Source organism: Prionailurus viverrinus, chromosome B1, assembly GCF_022837055.1.
Source record: "Prionailurus viverrinus isolate Anna chromosome B1, UM_Priviv_1.0, whole genome shotgun sequence".
NCBI lineage: Eukaryota > Metazoa > Chordata > Mammalia > Carnivora > Felidae > Prionailurus > Prionailurus viverrinus.
This window is the reverse complement of record NC_062564.1, coordinates 202,181,862-202,197,589: the sequence shown is the minus strand read 5'-3', so window position 1 is coordinate 202,197,589 and position 15,728 is coordinate 202,181,862. Positions and strand designations below refer to the sequence as shown.

The window sequence follows — 15,728 nt, the reverse complement described above, 5'->3', positions numbered from 1 at the left end:
GTGCAGACATGAGGAAGGCTTTTATCCCAGGCAACAAGACCACCCGCATTTTATTTACCAGTCACAAAACTGAGTTCTGTAGCGAGCAAAGAGGGAAGGGGCCCGAGACATTCGAATGCCCTTCTCCCCACGGGGGTAGGTCTGCAACACAAGTCAGGAAGCAGACGGCAGTGACTCTGAATGAGGTTCTGGAACACAATTCCATCTTGAACAGAAGTTTAACTTTCTTCTCTTTACTGCGTATATATATTTTTTAAAGTAGGCTCCATGCCCAAAGTGGGGATTGAACTCACGACCCTGAGATCCAACGTTGCTCTCTCTACTGACTGAGCCAGCCAAGCTCCCCTAATTTTCTTCTCTTTAAAAAGCGGTGGTGGGGCACCCGCGTGGCTCAGTCAGTTGAGCGTCTGACTTCGGCTCAGGTCATGATCTCACAGTTCGTGGGTTCAAGCCTCCCCGTCAGGCTCTGTGCTGACAGCTCACAGCCTGGAGCCTCCTTTGGATTCTGTGTCTCCCTCTCTCTCTGCTCCCCTGCCACTCACTCTCTGTCTCTCTGTCTCTCAAAAATAAATAAATGTTTAAAAAAATTAAAAAAAAAAAAAAAAAGCAGAGGCACAAAGTCTTGACCAAGTCTTTGTCAATAAGCAGTTTACAAGGCCAAACCCAAATGACTCAATTACGTCCCCGGCAGAAACACCTCCACTCGTCGGTGGCCTGGGGCAGAAATAATACTGCCCACCCACTCGGAGGCTCCCTCCTGTCCACAGGCCTTTGCTCGCCGCCGCCCTCCCTGTCCCAGCTCTTCCCTGGATGCTGCTTTCTCACACCCCGTCAGCAGCCGGGACACTTCTGCTCTCCCTGACCCTCCAAGGAGGGCACACCTGCCCTTGCTGCCGGATGTCCCATCAGCCCTGCTCCACCGAGTTCCATATCCTTAAATCTTTTTTTTTTTTTTCCATAGAGCACGAGTGGGGGACGGGGCAGAGGGAGAATCCCAAGCAGCCTCCTCACTCAGTTGGGCGGGGGCTGGAGTGGGGGGCGACTCAATCCCCCGACCCTGGGTCATGACCTGAGCCAAAGTCAAGAGTCAGATGCCCAACCGACCGAGCCGCCAAGAGGCCCCTCCGTACCCTTAATCTTGAGAGGAGACAGGTTCTGGCTCCTTTCCATCAACCATGGCCTAGGAATACACCTGTCACAGGGTCAAAGTTTCAAGAGGGGAGGACCAGGTCTACAGCACCCAACACCCCCAGAGCATCACTAAAACTACAACTTAACAAGTACCAGGTTCTGTTCTAAGCGTCTAACATCACCATTCTGTTTTCATAGCCCTCATAGCCCTACATGCTATGTACTACCCCCCCCCGCCTTGTACAGAGGAGGAAACTGAGGCCCGTGGCTCACCCAAGAGCTCCACTTTTATGTGGCAGCAGCTGGGGCCTGAACCCAAATCTGTGACTCCCAGGCCCCTCGGTCTCCTTTGCTACTTACACAGCTCTAACGCAGACGTCAGGAACCTCCCCAAATCCTCATCCCTCCCGTGAAAAGAGCAGACTGCCTTCCGCCATTTCCCAGATGGGAACGAAGCCAGGCTTGAGCCGCGGCTGGGTAGGCGAGGCCCTACCTGAGTCTTCTCTTTCCAACACCCACGTCATTCTGTACAAGTCCCCTCCAGGTCCTTCATGCTTCCTGGGGAGAAGTCTGGTGAGACCGCCAGCCTCCTGGCAGGACTGGTGCACACACACACACACACCCACCAAGCTTTCACCTTGACCCTGGAGGACACGACCAGTCAGGAGAAACAGGCTAGTTAAGCCTCTGAAGTGAGGTCCCCCTTTTTTTTTTTTTTAAGTAATCTCTACACCCAACGTGGGGTTCAAACTCTCGACCCTGAGATTAAGAGTCACGCTCCTCCGACTGAGCCAGCCAGGCACCCCTGAAAGGAGGTTCCGACACCAAGGAGAACCCCCTGATCTAGGTGGTATCTCCCATGTAAATGAGCCTGCTTTGTACAGGGCCCCACAAACACCAACCACTGCGAGTCCCTTTCTCTCTTTAATGTCATGGCTTACACAGAAAGGACCTTGGAAAGAAAGGCACAGGATGTTTTGGAACTCGCGTTCCTTGGCATTAACAATTAACATGAGCCGCCTCCGCTCACCAAGTGAGCTTTAGACGTTAGGCACAGCGTTCAGACTTCACACCCGCAATCTTTGTAACCTCCTCAGCAACCCCGAGAGTTCAAGGTACCCTCACGGCCAGCTCACACACAAGGAGACAAGGCACAAGGGGCACAGGTCACGAAGTAGCTGTGCGAGGGCCGACTAAGCCTTCCTCTTCCTGCGGCCACGCAAGCAGCCTACGATGGTGGGTTAATTTGCACTATGCAGAATGGGAAAGTCGACTACAAAAGTAAGTTGGTTTTTACGTGGGTTATTCTTCAGGATAAAAATAACCCTAAGACAGACTTTCCTGAGAGCTCAATATACTCCTCTGGAAGGTGAATGGCCACTGGCAGGTGCCTGGAACTTGACACCCTTGTTTAAGCGAGTTTTGGCCCATCAGCAAACCAGGTAGAAACTGGGGGTAAACTGTTGAGGGTCCCCAAAGGCTCCTTCACAACCCTAAGGAAAAGACATTTAACTTTCACTGCCCAAAAGTAGTTATATTAAAAAGGCATAGGTGGGACATTGTAAATTAAGGACTTTCACTGCACGGGCAGTGGGGGCCGGGGTGCCCCCCTTCCCTAAAGTATTTCAGTTACACAGAGTGATTTACCAAAGTGACTCATCGTAAGTACCTATAAAGTGGCTGACGGGCAACTGACAGATTAGGAAGATACTCAGACCACTTAACCAAACCAGTGCAACTTATAATCTCGATTGCTGGTAAGAGAAACCATTCATTGAACACTTACCATGCACCAAACACACGCTAGGTGCTATCACACGCTCTAATCATCGCAAGCCTGCCAAGCACACTGAAGAAACTATGAGATTCAGAAAGGGTGAGTACATCACGTAAGGTCACACAGCAACCGGAACCGGATGCAAACCAGGTCTGACATCAAAGCCCACGCAGGACTTGCTGGAACGTTTAAAGATTCAGACCCTAAACCTTGTGACAATCGATACGCTACATGTTGAACAATTTTTACACTTCTCTGTAGGTTAGACTGCAAGAAAAAGGTTTTTTTTTTTAAACAAATGAGGGGCGCCTGGGTGGCTCAGTCGGTTAAGCGTCCGACTTCGGCTCAGGTCGTGATCTCGCGGTTCGTGAGTTCAAGCCCCACATCGGGCTCTGTGCTGACAGCTCAGAGCCTGGAGCCTGTTTCAGATTCTGTGTCTCCCTCTCTCTCTCTCTGACCCTCCCCCGTTCATGCTCTGTCTCAAAAATAAATAAACATTGAGGCGCCTGGGTGGCTCAGTCGGTTAAGTAGGTCACGACTTCGGCTCAGGTCGTGATTTCGCGGTTCGTGAGTTCAAGCCCCGCATCGGGCTCTGTGCTGACAGCTCAGAGCCTGGAGCCTGTTTCAGATTCTGTGTCTCGCTCTCTCTGACCCTCCCCAGTTCATGCTCTGTCTCTCCCTGTCTCAAAAATAAATAAACGTTAAAAAAAAGATTTTTTTTTAAATAAACAAACGTTAAAAAAAATGAAATGCACAAGAGGGCAAAATAATGCAGGTTCTGGAGGCAGACTGCGCAGGTTCAAATCGTGGCTCCCCCGCTTACAAGTTGTGTGACCTTGGAATAGTTTAACTTCCCTGCACCCCAATTTCCAGTAGTACAATGGGAACGATAATAGACCGTATCTCCTCAGGCAATGGGCCAGATTGGGCAAGAAATCTACATAAAGCCTTTAGAATCAAGCCTGGCATGGGCTGAACCTCAGATGTTGGATGGTGTTACTTCTTCCTGGGTACTAGACGGGGCCAGTCGGCTTAGGCCTGCTATTTAAGTAACGTATTTGCATAAAGCCCAGACTCGGCCACTTTGTGTCTCCAAGCCGCACTGTATAGTTCCTTCCCGTCACTAATATCTCACACCTGCTCTGTGGCACTAAGCTCTGGGCCTCCACTTCCCATTTGTAAACTGAGGTGATTAGCCCAGCTTATCTTCTGGCTTGGCAATCGAGAATTCTTAACAATTCAGGCCCTAGAAACTTCATAACCGCCCTGAAGCATTAACAGATAACACACTCTCATTTTCCTAAAACCTTCTTTTCGTGTTACATGTGAATACCTATTTTGATGGCACATCTTCTCCAAGGTCTCAAAGCTCTGTGAGCACCCACAATGTGCTGGGCAGGTGTCCCCTGTGTTGAGGCTGGGGACACGATGATCAGGAGCTTTGACCAACAAGGGAGACATATTCTGAAACAAGCTGCCCTGAGAAGCAGGTCCTCAGCGTCAGCGAGAACTTCAACAGAACACAAGCGAGGGGATGCGCGGGCACGAAAGACAGGCCTTCACACACTGGACAGAGGGGAGGAGGGCAGTGGGGTGGAGGGGTGGAGGGGCGGAGGGGTGGAGAGGAATGGCAGGGTCAACAGAAGCCAGGTGGGGCAGCACTGAGGCTAAATGTGAGAGGGTGGGCTGGAGGCAGATTTTGAAAACTCAGTTTCACAAGCACGAAGCAAAGTGCTCAGCGGGAACCTGCTGGGACCGTGGAGGACACCAAGGCCCAGTGACCCGGCCCGCCAGCTGGGTGACTCGACCACTTACTTCACTTCTTTAATGTCTCCCAAAGGATGTAGTCACTCAATAACCCTGAGCCCCAAGTACATGCCAGGTGCTCATTAGGGTTGGGGATCAGCTGGAGCCCACAATCCAAAGGGGTCAAATATATACAATTGGGGGCGCCTGGGGGGGCTCAGTCGGTTGAGTGTCCAACTTTGGCTCAGGTCATGATCTCACAGTCTGTGAGTTGGAGCCCCGCGTCGGGCTCTGTGCTGACAGCTCAGAGCCAGGAGTCTGCTTCGGATTCTGTCTCCCTCTCTCTCTGCCCCTCCCCCCTCATGCTCTATCTCTCTCTCTCTCTCTGTCAAAAATAAATAAGCATTAGTATATATATATGTATATACGTATATATACATATATATATACATATATACATATATATACATATATATGTATATGTATATACATATGTATATATACGTATATACATATATATACATATATATACGTATATATATATATACACACACACACACACACACACAACTAAGCCTGGGGGGGAGGGGCGGGCAGGTGGTTAAGAAGTCGGGAAGAAATCATATGCAAACCTGAGACACGGGTTGGTACTGGCCAGATAAACTGGGCAAGGGGCAGCGTTCCAGAACTCCTCTAAGGACCAGCCCTTTGCAAGGCGTAGCAAAGCACTTAACAGTGTGCCGATGCAACCCTTCTATAAAGGAAGCCAAGACAACGAGGTGCCAATATCCTGCTGGTAGGGTCCCAACACGCCAGCCTCAACTAGCGTCACTAAATAAAGTGAAGGCGATGCGCAGGAGCCTCCTGCACAGAGAACTTTCCAAAGCAAAGCTTTCAATTCCGTCCTGGAGAAAATGGTGCTGTGCAATTTTAAGACGAAAAGCGGGGGCGGGGGATGGTTCTGGCCAGGTAAGGCTCTGGCCACTAAAATGCGCACCGCCCAGCCTGGGGTCCGCGGCCTGGGGTCTGCGGGGGGCCAGTCCTCCCGCTTCCTGCGGAAGCTAACTCCTCAAGGCCTCACCCCTGCTTCTTCACCGCAGCTCCCCGCCCAGAGAGGGCCGCCTGCGGAGCGCCCCGAACGCCAGCTCCACACCAGCTCCGGCCCCTTCGGCCGGGAAGGGGCCCGGGGCTCGGGGTCTCCCGCACACAGGGAGTCTGTGGCCCAGGAAAGGGGGTCTCTGAGGCCGAAGGAGTTCCTGGACAGGGACGGGGGGATCTGAGGATGAGGGGGTTCCGCGGTCTAGCGACAGCAGGTCCGAAAAAGAAGGAGGTCGGGAGCTCCGTCCCAAGAGCCGGGGTGGGGGGGGGGAACCCCCAGACGCCAGTGGCCCCCAGGTGGAGGGGCCCCGGGTTTCGGTGGTTCCCGAAGTGGAGGACGCACAGGGGTCGGGGACCCCGAAGTGGAGGGGGACCCGGGGTTAGGAGGCCCCGAGGTGGAGAGAGTCCCGAAGTGGAGGGGTCTCCCGGGGGTCGATGGCCCCCCGATGGTGCACAGGGTCCTGGAGGTCGGCGGTCAGGGACCCGCAAGGTGGAGGGGTCCCTGCAGGGCAGCATGCGCGCGTCAAGCCAGCTCCCCTCCGGCCCGGGGAGCCCCGCGCGTCTGAAGGACAAAACTTTTCGTCAAGTTCCGGAAAAGGAGCGTGTGGCGCGCGCGTCTCTCGGAGAGGCTGACGAGCCGGGAGCCGCCGGGCCCCGCAACGTCGCCCGGGCCCCACGCTCTCCCCCGGTGCGGGGGGCGGCGGCGGCCAGGCGGCAAGGGGGCCGCCGGTGCAGGACCCGAACCCGCGCGCCCGGGCCCGGCCCGCCTCCCGCTCCCGCCGACGCAGCAGCAGGTGGCAGCAGCCCCGCGCGTCCCGTCCCCCACCCTCCCGCGCGGCGCGGCCCCCGCCGGAGGCCCTCAGTACCGGAGTTAGCGCGGCTCCGACGCCATCTCCGGGGCCCGCGGGCCCGCAGCCCAGGACCCCCGGGACCCGCGACTTGTGCGGCGAGGACGCTGGGCGCGCGGCAGGCTGTGGGCCGGGCAGGCAGGTGCGCGCGAGCTGCCCGGGGCCAACAGCGGCGCGCGCCCTCGCCCCGCCCCCTGATCCGGTCCGCCCCCTGATCCGCTCCGCCCCGCGAGCCCTCGCCCCGCCCCCTGCCGGCCGCCGCCGCTCTTCCGCCCGGCTGCCGCCCCCCGCCGCGCCGCCGCCGCTCCTCGAGCTCGACGCTCGCCCTGCTGCCACTCCTCGGCCGCTCGCCCGCCCCCTGCGGGCCCCGGAGCGGCGTCGCCGACCCTTTTCTCTCCCGAGGGCCCAGCGGAGCCTCGAGGGGCGGCCCGAGAGGATCTTCGTGTCCGCACAGCGCCGGTGGACACCCGCCAGGGGCCTCCGTACCTGGTCGGCTCCACCCGCGGCCATCTTGGAAGTGGGAAGCGGCCGGGAGGGGGAAGGGGCACGAGCGGGCAGGGACCAGGCCTGAGGAGCCGAGCGGCGGAGCGCATCGATGGGCTCCCCTGCCCTGGGGCAGGTGTGCGAGGCGGGCGGCTCCAGGCCAGGCCCCGGTCATCCGGGCCTGGCCTTAGTCTCTCGGTCTGTTAAACGGACTTTTCTGGTAGTTCTCCTTTGTCGAGCTGTGACACGGTACTTAGCGCCCTTGTTCCCAGACTTGGCTGCACCTTAGTATCGCCTGAGGATTTTGAAAATTCCGACGCCCGTGCCGCGCCCCACGCCGATTAAATCACAGTCTCCAGAGGCAAGATAGTTTGGGAACCGCTGGCCTGGCGTGTATGTGCGTTATTTGGCATCAGCATTGCAGAAACTCCAGAGACAGGGTCTGTGATCATACAGAGTGGGAGAGGAGGTCGCAGGCCGCAGGTCCCAGGAGGGACAGGCAGGGAGAGAGGTCAGAAGCCAGATGCTGGGCCCGGACAGTCTTCCAGGACCTGCCAAGCCCTGAATGAGAACGCTCTCCTTAGCTGGTTAACTGATCCTAGCTCGTCCCCCTTCCGGAATCTAGGCTCCCGGGGCCAAAGCGGGCTTATCCTGTGTACTGCTAGATTCCCTGGGCCTGGCACATAGTTGGGGCACTTAAATATTTGTTGAATTGTTACATTCTGGGGACACGGAGAGCAGAAGACAGACTTAAGTGGCTGGGACCCAGGAGCCCTGAGGGCTGTCACTGGCAGAACTACCAGAGCGGAAACCTCAGGCGATCAGCTAAATCTAAAGGAGGATTTGAACGGGCAGAGGGTCAGGGACAGGAAGGGTAATCTCTCCTTCACGGAAAGCATCTGGAAGCCTGCATTGGAGGATTACTCCGCCCGGAGCTGTGGTCATTAGTGTTGGCCAAGGAACCCCTAGCTTGTTTCTCCTGCCTGCGTGCTAGGTCTAAAAACTCAGCAACTGTTAGTTACAATGGCAGGAGGGGCCTCTTACAGTGCTTGGTGCATAATACTAGTTTTACAAATGCCTACATTTCTGGGTGGTATTAAGGAAAAATAATGCCAGGTCTCCTTCAAACCCCAACATGCCTTCCCCAGCTTATTAAAGAAACAACAACAAAAAAACCCCACTAACAGGAAAGTACAGACTTGCTTCTGACCTGACTTAATTAGCAATTTAATAAACAGGATTAACGTCTGCTTTTACAGTGTTCCTTGCAACTCCCCAAATCCCTTCCAGCCCTCATTCTGAGTCTTAGGGTTTTAAAACCCCACAATGACTGGGAACCATTGTTCTGAATCCAGAACCAAAAAAATGTATGACCCACAGACTTGCCTTTGGCGCCCTCTGTCTGCCTTTTCCTCACCCTTTCCCCCATCCTGCTGCCCACCCCCAGCTCCCTGCCCAAGCCCAGAGTCCCTCCCTGGGCCCCCCGCCCCAGTCATTGACACCCTCAGGGAGTCTAACAAAATTAAAAGTACAAGGAACTAGATAAGCTGCGTGGGCGTCCGCACTCCTCCCGGAACCCTAGCATCTCCCAGCCCCCATCTGTGATACGGACACAATTATGCAGGGTGTCCCACCTCTGCCGCCCCACTGCTGACTGCCTTGGCGAAGCCATCCAGGCTCCCCCGTGCAGGCTGGACCCCGGAATTTCCCAGAATGATGCTCACTACAGTGGTTCCCGTGAGGGCCGCAAAGCCATTGCAGAGGAGCGAGCGGTGGCCGTCAGCTCCCTCCGCTCAGTTCCAGGCCTGGGACTGGCCGACCCCTCCCCGGCTGTGCCCAGAAGCCTTCCCGCCTGCCCCAGCTTGCCCCACCTACAAGGCTCACTGCACCTTCACCGCACAAGTTGTGTGAGGGTTAGAGACAAAGGAAATGGCAGTGACGGCTAAATGTAAAAAATTGTCTGGCTTTGTCAGTTTCTGGCATGTTTGAGGAGCTCTTGGCACCTCCCCAGTAATATAATGCGCAGAAAGTGTGTTGGTCAAAGGTGGGGGGAGGGGTGCTGGGAGTCCTCAGAGACCCCACCCCATGGAAGGTCATCTTCAAGCCTTGACCTCTGAGCCTCCCTGGCAGGGAGGCTTCCTAAGCAGGAGCAGGTGTCTGATACCCATGGAAACCACCCCTATACCAGCCCCATGCTGGGCTCTGGCCACACCAGAGCCACTGACCCCCCACAGTTCCTGCCCTCACGATCCCCAGTCTCAAGGGGCGGATAGACAGGCCACCTCCAAATTCAGCGCCATCTCCTTGTAGGGAACATGGTTAACCGACCAGAGGCAGACCCCAGAGGGTCATAAGCACAGCGTCAGGACGCTGACAGGTCCTCAAGGCCATCCCTCAGAGGGGAAACTGAGGCCCAGAGGGCAAGTGGGGTAGGAGGTGGGCACAGGACGCGGCCAGAGGTCTCCTGCCCTGCCAAACCACCTTTGCATCCCTTCTCAGGAGAGGGGGATCTAGTCTCCCAAACGCACATTTTCTCAGACTCTTCCTCAGCCCCCAAATGTGAGCTCCATAAATATTTGTTGATGGATGAATAAATGTTGCCCGTGGCTGGCCCCGTACCCGGTGCCATCCCAGCTGCTCTGTGCCCTCCTGGCTGTTCACCCCATTAGCACAGTTGAGCCCCACAGCCTACCAAGCTGGCGCAGTGACTGGCCTTTTGCAGGTAAGCAAACGGGCGCTGGGCAGTGAGGCTGCTCGGCCGGGAGCCCCAAGCTTGTTTTCCGCTGTGCAGAAGCTCTCGCCCGCTCGCCATCCTCCCGCCCACCCTCTGCCACCCCAGCCTCTGTTCAGAGCCACCAGGGCCAGACTGTCCCCGCGAGGTGGAGGCGGAGTGAACAGCTTGGTTTATTTCAAAGGAGCATCCCCCTGGCCACGCGTTTTCAGAAATCCACCAGAAAAGCATGTCCTTTCTGCCTTTGTTCCCTGTTGCGTTAACCTCCTTCACCACGGACATGGGAGTGCTCATTTTCTTGGAAACAGTGCCTGGAATTTGGGGTTCTCTTGTTGCTTCTGGAAATCGAGCGAAATGATTAAAAAACAACAACAGAAAACGGAGACGGGGCCGGAGGTCAGCCTTCCCACAACCTCAGGCCCAGAGAAGAAAACCAGAGACAGAGACTGAAAAGTGCCAGAACCAGAGAAGCCACCGTGAGCCTTCGCACTTTGCTAAGAGAAGCAGGCCTCAGGCCCTCACCCCAGAGCCATCAACCGGTACTCTACCCACTGTTTTTTTGTTTTGGCTTTTTAAAGTTTACTTTTCGAGAGATCGAGAAAGAGCGGGGGAGGGGCAGAGAGCGGGAAACAGAATCCCAAGCAGGCTCCGCACCGCCAGCCACAGAGCTGGACTTGGGGCTCGATCTCATGAACCCCGTGAGATGCTGCCCTGAGCCGAAACCGAGCCTGGGACGCTTAACCAACCGAGCTGGTGCCCCACTCACAGTTTTAACGGGTGCAGTGACCTGTTTCCTACCAGGAGTAGATTAAAATCAGTGAACGCAGGGAGGCAGAACTGGTAGTAACACAGTCACGAACAAGGGAAGGCACGGCTCCAAAAAGGAAAAAGAAAAAGAAAAAAATTATAACGTAGAATCTCTTCGGTCTAATAACACACCTGAAAGGAGCTACCCTGATAAAGTTGCCCCAGGGGCCTGGGCGGCTCACTCAGTTAAGCGTCCGACTTCAGCTCGGGTCATGATCTCGAGGTCTGTGGGTTCAAGCCCCGTGTCAAGTTCTGTGCTGATAGCTCAGAGCCTGGAGCCTGCTTTGGATTCTGTGTCTCCCTCTCTCTCCGCCTCACCTGCCCACGCTCCTCTCTCTCTCTCAAAAATAAATTTAAAACCACATTACAGTATAATCAAAGAGTATGGAATATTCCACAGGCATTAACAGGAAGAAACGCTGACGTGAGTGAGTATCAGAACACAAATGATTATCTTCTGTCCCTACACACTTTGAAGCTGTTAGATTTCCCGACAAGTACGTGCTCTGTTTATAACGAAGACGTACTAAGATGTTCACTGATGGGGAACCAGTGGATTTCAAGAAGCACAGTCAACCTTCGGATGAGGGCTGTGCGGCCCGGGCCCCTTCGTACGGAAGGCCTGAGATAAACGAGGCAAACCCCACTCCCGGGCTCGTGCTCCGAGAGGCTGGGGACTCCGTGCGCCGCCAGACAACGCAACAGAGCCGCGTGCCTGTGGTCTGCGTGGTCCACGCTCTGCAACAGCGTCTCCAACCATTCTAGCAACCCTATGAGGCTGTACTGTTGCCCCATTTTACTGGGAACGCTTGACCCCAGGTGGATCTGGCCCCACATCAAAGGTCGCTCATTCCCAGAGCACCCCACATAATAGGTGAGAAAAAGTGAGTTCCGATGAAACCAATGGACCTTCCAACTTATGGAACGCATGGCCTTGCTGGGGCGAGGGGGAGCCCCCCGGGGGCCCCCTGTGGCTTCTGGCTTCCTGAATCTTAAGAGGTGCCCAGGACTGGAGGCCTTTAAGGCTGCGGGTACAAAGGAAACAGAAAGTGCCTGGGGGTGGAGATCCGCGTTCCAGCATACCACAGTGGAATTTTCCAAATAGCCTCGTTTTTTTAAAGGCATCACTCAGTCGCCTGCCACTGCCACCATCAGAAAGCAGAGCCTGATTTAGAAGCTGTGGGGTCAGGCCCCACGTGGGAGCGCACGAGGAGGGTGCAGAGGGGGCAGCTCTGTCCCACACGTGATGATCCACCGTGGGCCACTCCTCGTGGCCACCCGTGAGGCTCCGTCACCGGGCCCGAGGTCTCTCCAGACTCAACCCAGACTACCTGGGTTGTCCTCACATCCGAGCTGTTGCCCTGGCTCTGCCCTCTACCCGGAAGCCCTGACTCCCTTCTTGCTCTAGGTCCCGGGCCCTCCAGTGAGTGACTCCCAGTGTTACCCTGGGTGCTGCCGTCCCCCAGCAACCGCACCCCGTGTTGGGCTCCCGGCCGCCCTCCCGGATACCCCGTTGCCTTGTAGGGTCTCCGCACAGTCCTCCGGTCCCTCGGAGGCAGCCGGGACCCACACCGAGGAGGGCAGACCACACCTCACGTGTGTCTGCTCCCTTCATCCCCGCGCCTGCCTGGGTCACAGAGAAGAAACTGAGGCTCAGACAGGGGAACCTTCCAGGCCAAGGCCCCACAGCAGCTAAGTACACGGGCAGGATCTGAACCTCCTGCCCCAGGGGGTGAGACCCCACCCACACTACACTCACCCCTCGCTGAGTCTTGGTTTGCTCACCTGTAAGATGTGGATGGCCGTCAATCACCACATCCGTGGGCTCTTGGGAGGACTTGGGAAGACAGGGCTCCTGGGGAGACGGGGGGCCGAGTGGGATCAGGGAGGGGCAGGTGGGGGTCCGCGCGCAGGAGGGGGCACGCGCAGCACCACTCAGAGGAGGTGAGGGGGTGGGTTCCGGGGCGCACGGACTCGGGTCCGCACTCTGGGGGACACAGAGGCCGGCCAGCCTGCCTCAGCTCCCCATCAGGGCTCCAAGCAGGTGTCTGAACCGAAAACGTACAAGCGCAGGAGGCCCCCACAAGCCCCTCCAGAGGCTTTTGCGGGGAGACCACGGAGGGTGAGAAAAGAGGCCCAGGTTCAGAGCCAGGACCCGGGGCGCCGTCCCAGGCTAACGGCTCACTACACCGGTGCGCTGATGCGGGAAGGGAGGGGAGTTTAACACATCTGGCGGGACCCCGAGGTCTGAAGGGTGGGAAGGCTCTTCTGTCTGCCCCGCATCGGCCTGGCCCTGGGAAGTGAAGCCCAGCAAGGCTTTGGGCCACCCGTGTAGGGGCGCGGACACTGGCCCCTCCCTGGGGCAGACAGGGCGTGAAAGCCTTGCTGTCCGTCGGCCTCTAGGAACCCAGGGGAGGGGCGCCAGTGCAGGCAGGGGTCTGCAGGCTCCAGGCTCCAAGCTGTGTCAGCCCAGAGCCCCACGCGGGGCTCGAACCCACCAACTGGGACATTCGAAGTCGGACGCTTAACCGCCTGAGCCACCCAGGTGGCCCGGCAACGGTCCCTTCTGACCCCACCTGGACTTGTCAGAGTTAGGCTCCACTGCTGAGCGGAAACCTCACTTTCCCCACTTCGGACTTGTTTTCATCTTCAGAACCAGTGTAATTGTGGAAGGTGTCAAATCTCTACCAAGGAGCCATCACGGTGCAGTGAAGCCCCAGGCCCGCAGCTCAACCCTGACCCTCCCCACACACGGGGGTCTATTTTCCCTGCACTTTGAAGTGTATCTCAGGTCACAGCCTGGTCTATGCACATCCCCAGCAGCAGTCTTTTTCTTGGCCTTCTTCTGTGTTTCGATTCCTGTTTCAGAGAATGGTGGAGGCTGGTGAAGAAATACGGACCGTGTCGGGCCACGCTGGTCTCCTCCGTGTCGCCCAGTGTCAGTGGATGTGCTGCTCAAGTGGGCACAAAACTGTCAGCACACCTGATAAAATTAACAAGAATTCCTCAATATATCCCAACGTCCCAATTATCTTTAAAAATGTCTTTTTATAGCAGCCAAATCAAGTTTCAAAGGCAACAAACTGCACTTGGTACATAGATCTCCTACATCCCTTTTAATCTAAATAGTTCCCCCTTTGATGGGGCGCCTGGGGGGCTCAGCCGGTTAAGCGTCCGACTTCGGCTCAGGTCATGATTTCACCGTCTGTGAGTTTGAGCCCCGAGTCGGGCTCTGTGCTGACAGCTGGGAGCCTGGAGCCTGCTTCGGATTGTGTCTCCCTCTCTCTCTGCCCCTCCCCTGCTCATGTGTCTCTCTCTCTCTCAAAAAATAAATAAACATTAAAAAATTAAACAAAAAATAGTTCCCCCTTCGAAACAAAAGCAAAAATGAACTCTTGGGACCTCATCAAGATAAAAAGCTTCTGCAGAGAGAAAGAAACAAGCAACAACACTAAAAGGCAGCTGATGGAAGGGAAGAAGATATTTGCAAATGACATATTGGATAAAGGGTTAACCGACTATAAAGAACTTACCAAACTCAACACCCCCCAAAAATAATAATCCAGTGAAGAAATGGGCAAAAGACATGAACAGACACTTCTCCAAAGAAGACATCCAGATGGCCAACAGACACATGAAAAGATGCTCCACGTCACTCATCATCAGGGAAATAGAAATCAAAACCACCATGAGATACCACCTCGCACCTGTCAGAATGGCTAACATGAACAACTCAGGCAACAACAGATGTTGGCGAGGAAGCGGAGAGAGGGGAACCCTCTTGCGCCATCGGTGGGAGTGCAAACTGGTCCAGCCACTCTGGAGAGCAGTGTGGAGGTCCCTCAGCAAGTTGAAAATAGAACTACCCTAAGACCAGCAAGTGCACTACCAGTCGCATCAAGAATGAAATGTTGCCATTCGCCACGACATGGATGGTTCTAGAGTGTATTCCACTAAGCAAAGTAAGTCAGAGAAAGACAAATACCATATGATCACTTTCCTACATGGAATTTAAGAAACAAAACAGAGGAACATAAGGGACGGGTGGGAACAGAAGAGAGGGAAACGATAGGAGTCTCTCTTTTTTCAGAAGAATCTATTCATTTTTTTTAAAGTTTATTTTTATTTATTTTGAGAGAGAGAGAGAGAAAGCAAGCAAGGGAGGGGCAGAGAGAGAGAGAATCCCAAGCAGGCTCGGTGCTGTCAGTGCAGAGTTGGACGTGGGGTTTGAACTCACGAACCGTGAGATCATGACCTGAGCCGAAATCAAGAGTCGGATGCTTACCCGACAGACACACCCAGATGCCCCCAAATCATAAGGGACTCTTAATGATAGAGAAAAACCTGAGGGTTGAGGGAGGGAGGTGGGTGGGGGATGGGCTGGATGGGTGATGGGCATTAAGGAGGGCACTTGTGATGAATCACTAGATTCTATTCCTGAAACCAATCATTGCACTCTATGTCAACTAACTAGAATTTAAACAAAAATTTGAAAAGAAAGACAAATAAATAGTTCCTCCTTTGTTTCTCCTGTGCCATATATTTGTTGGTGACACGGGATCGCGTATCTTGCGGAATTTTCCACATTGTGGATTCGCCTGGTGGTGGCATTTAGCAAGCTCCTCTCCCCCCCACCATTTCCTACAAACTTAGACTTTCATCTCAAGCTGTGGTTCTCAGCCGAGGACGATTTTGCCCCCAGAGGACATTTGGCCAAGTCCTCTGAAACGGGTCCCTTGGGAAGCTCTGATTTGGGGACAGAAGCAGGGACCCGTCTCGGGGTCACTCCGAGAGCCCAAAGGTGTACTTCCTGTATGTCCCATGAGGAGTCAGCGGCTCGCCTCACTTTGAGTGATGTCACCTTGGACTAGCGGGTCCCCATGCTGTCAGTGTCACCACCTGATGGGTTAGCATCATCTCGGTCTAACCACGAGGGCTGCAGAATATGGGGAGACCTGTTGTTTTTAGCGGAATGCAGTTATGACTTTAATGCTCCCTCCCACACAGTTTACAAAGGGCTTTTCCATCCAGGACCAAATAGCCAAACTCACTGCTATGCTGGAGGCGGGCTGGATGATCTCCGAATGATTTTCTCCAGACGAGGAGT

General features: G+C 55.1%; 1 protein-coding gene across 4 annotated transcripts in view; it reads right to left on the bottom strand.

The window, feature by feature from the left end:
* The window catches only part of TBC1D14 (TBC1 domain family member 14), a 112,336-nt gene extending 105,178 nt beyond the window's left edge, over nucleotides 1–7,158 (bottom strand). For 2 of the 4 annotated variants that reach the window (XM_047857072.1, XM_047857073.1), the window contains exon 1: nucleotides 7,087–7,157. The gene's annotated coding sequence lies outside the window, so the exon portion shown is untranslated. Of the gene's footprint in view, nucleotides 1–6,618; nucleotides 6,776–7,086 lie in introns of those variants that run through there. The other 2 variants (XM_047857075.1, XM_047857076.1) reach the window with 2 other exon arrangements.
* Between the last annotated feature and the right edge of the window lie 8,570 nt (nucleotides 7,159–15,728).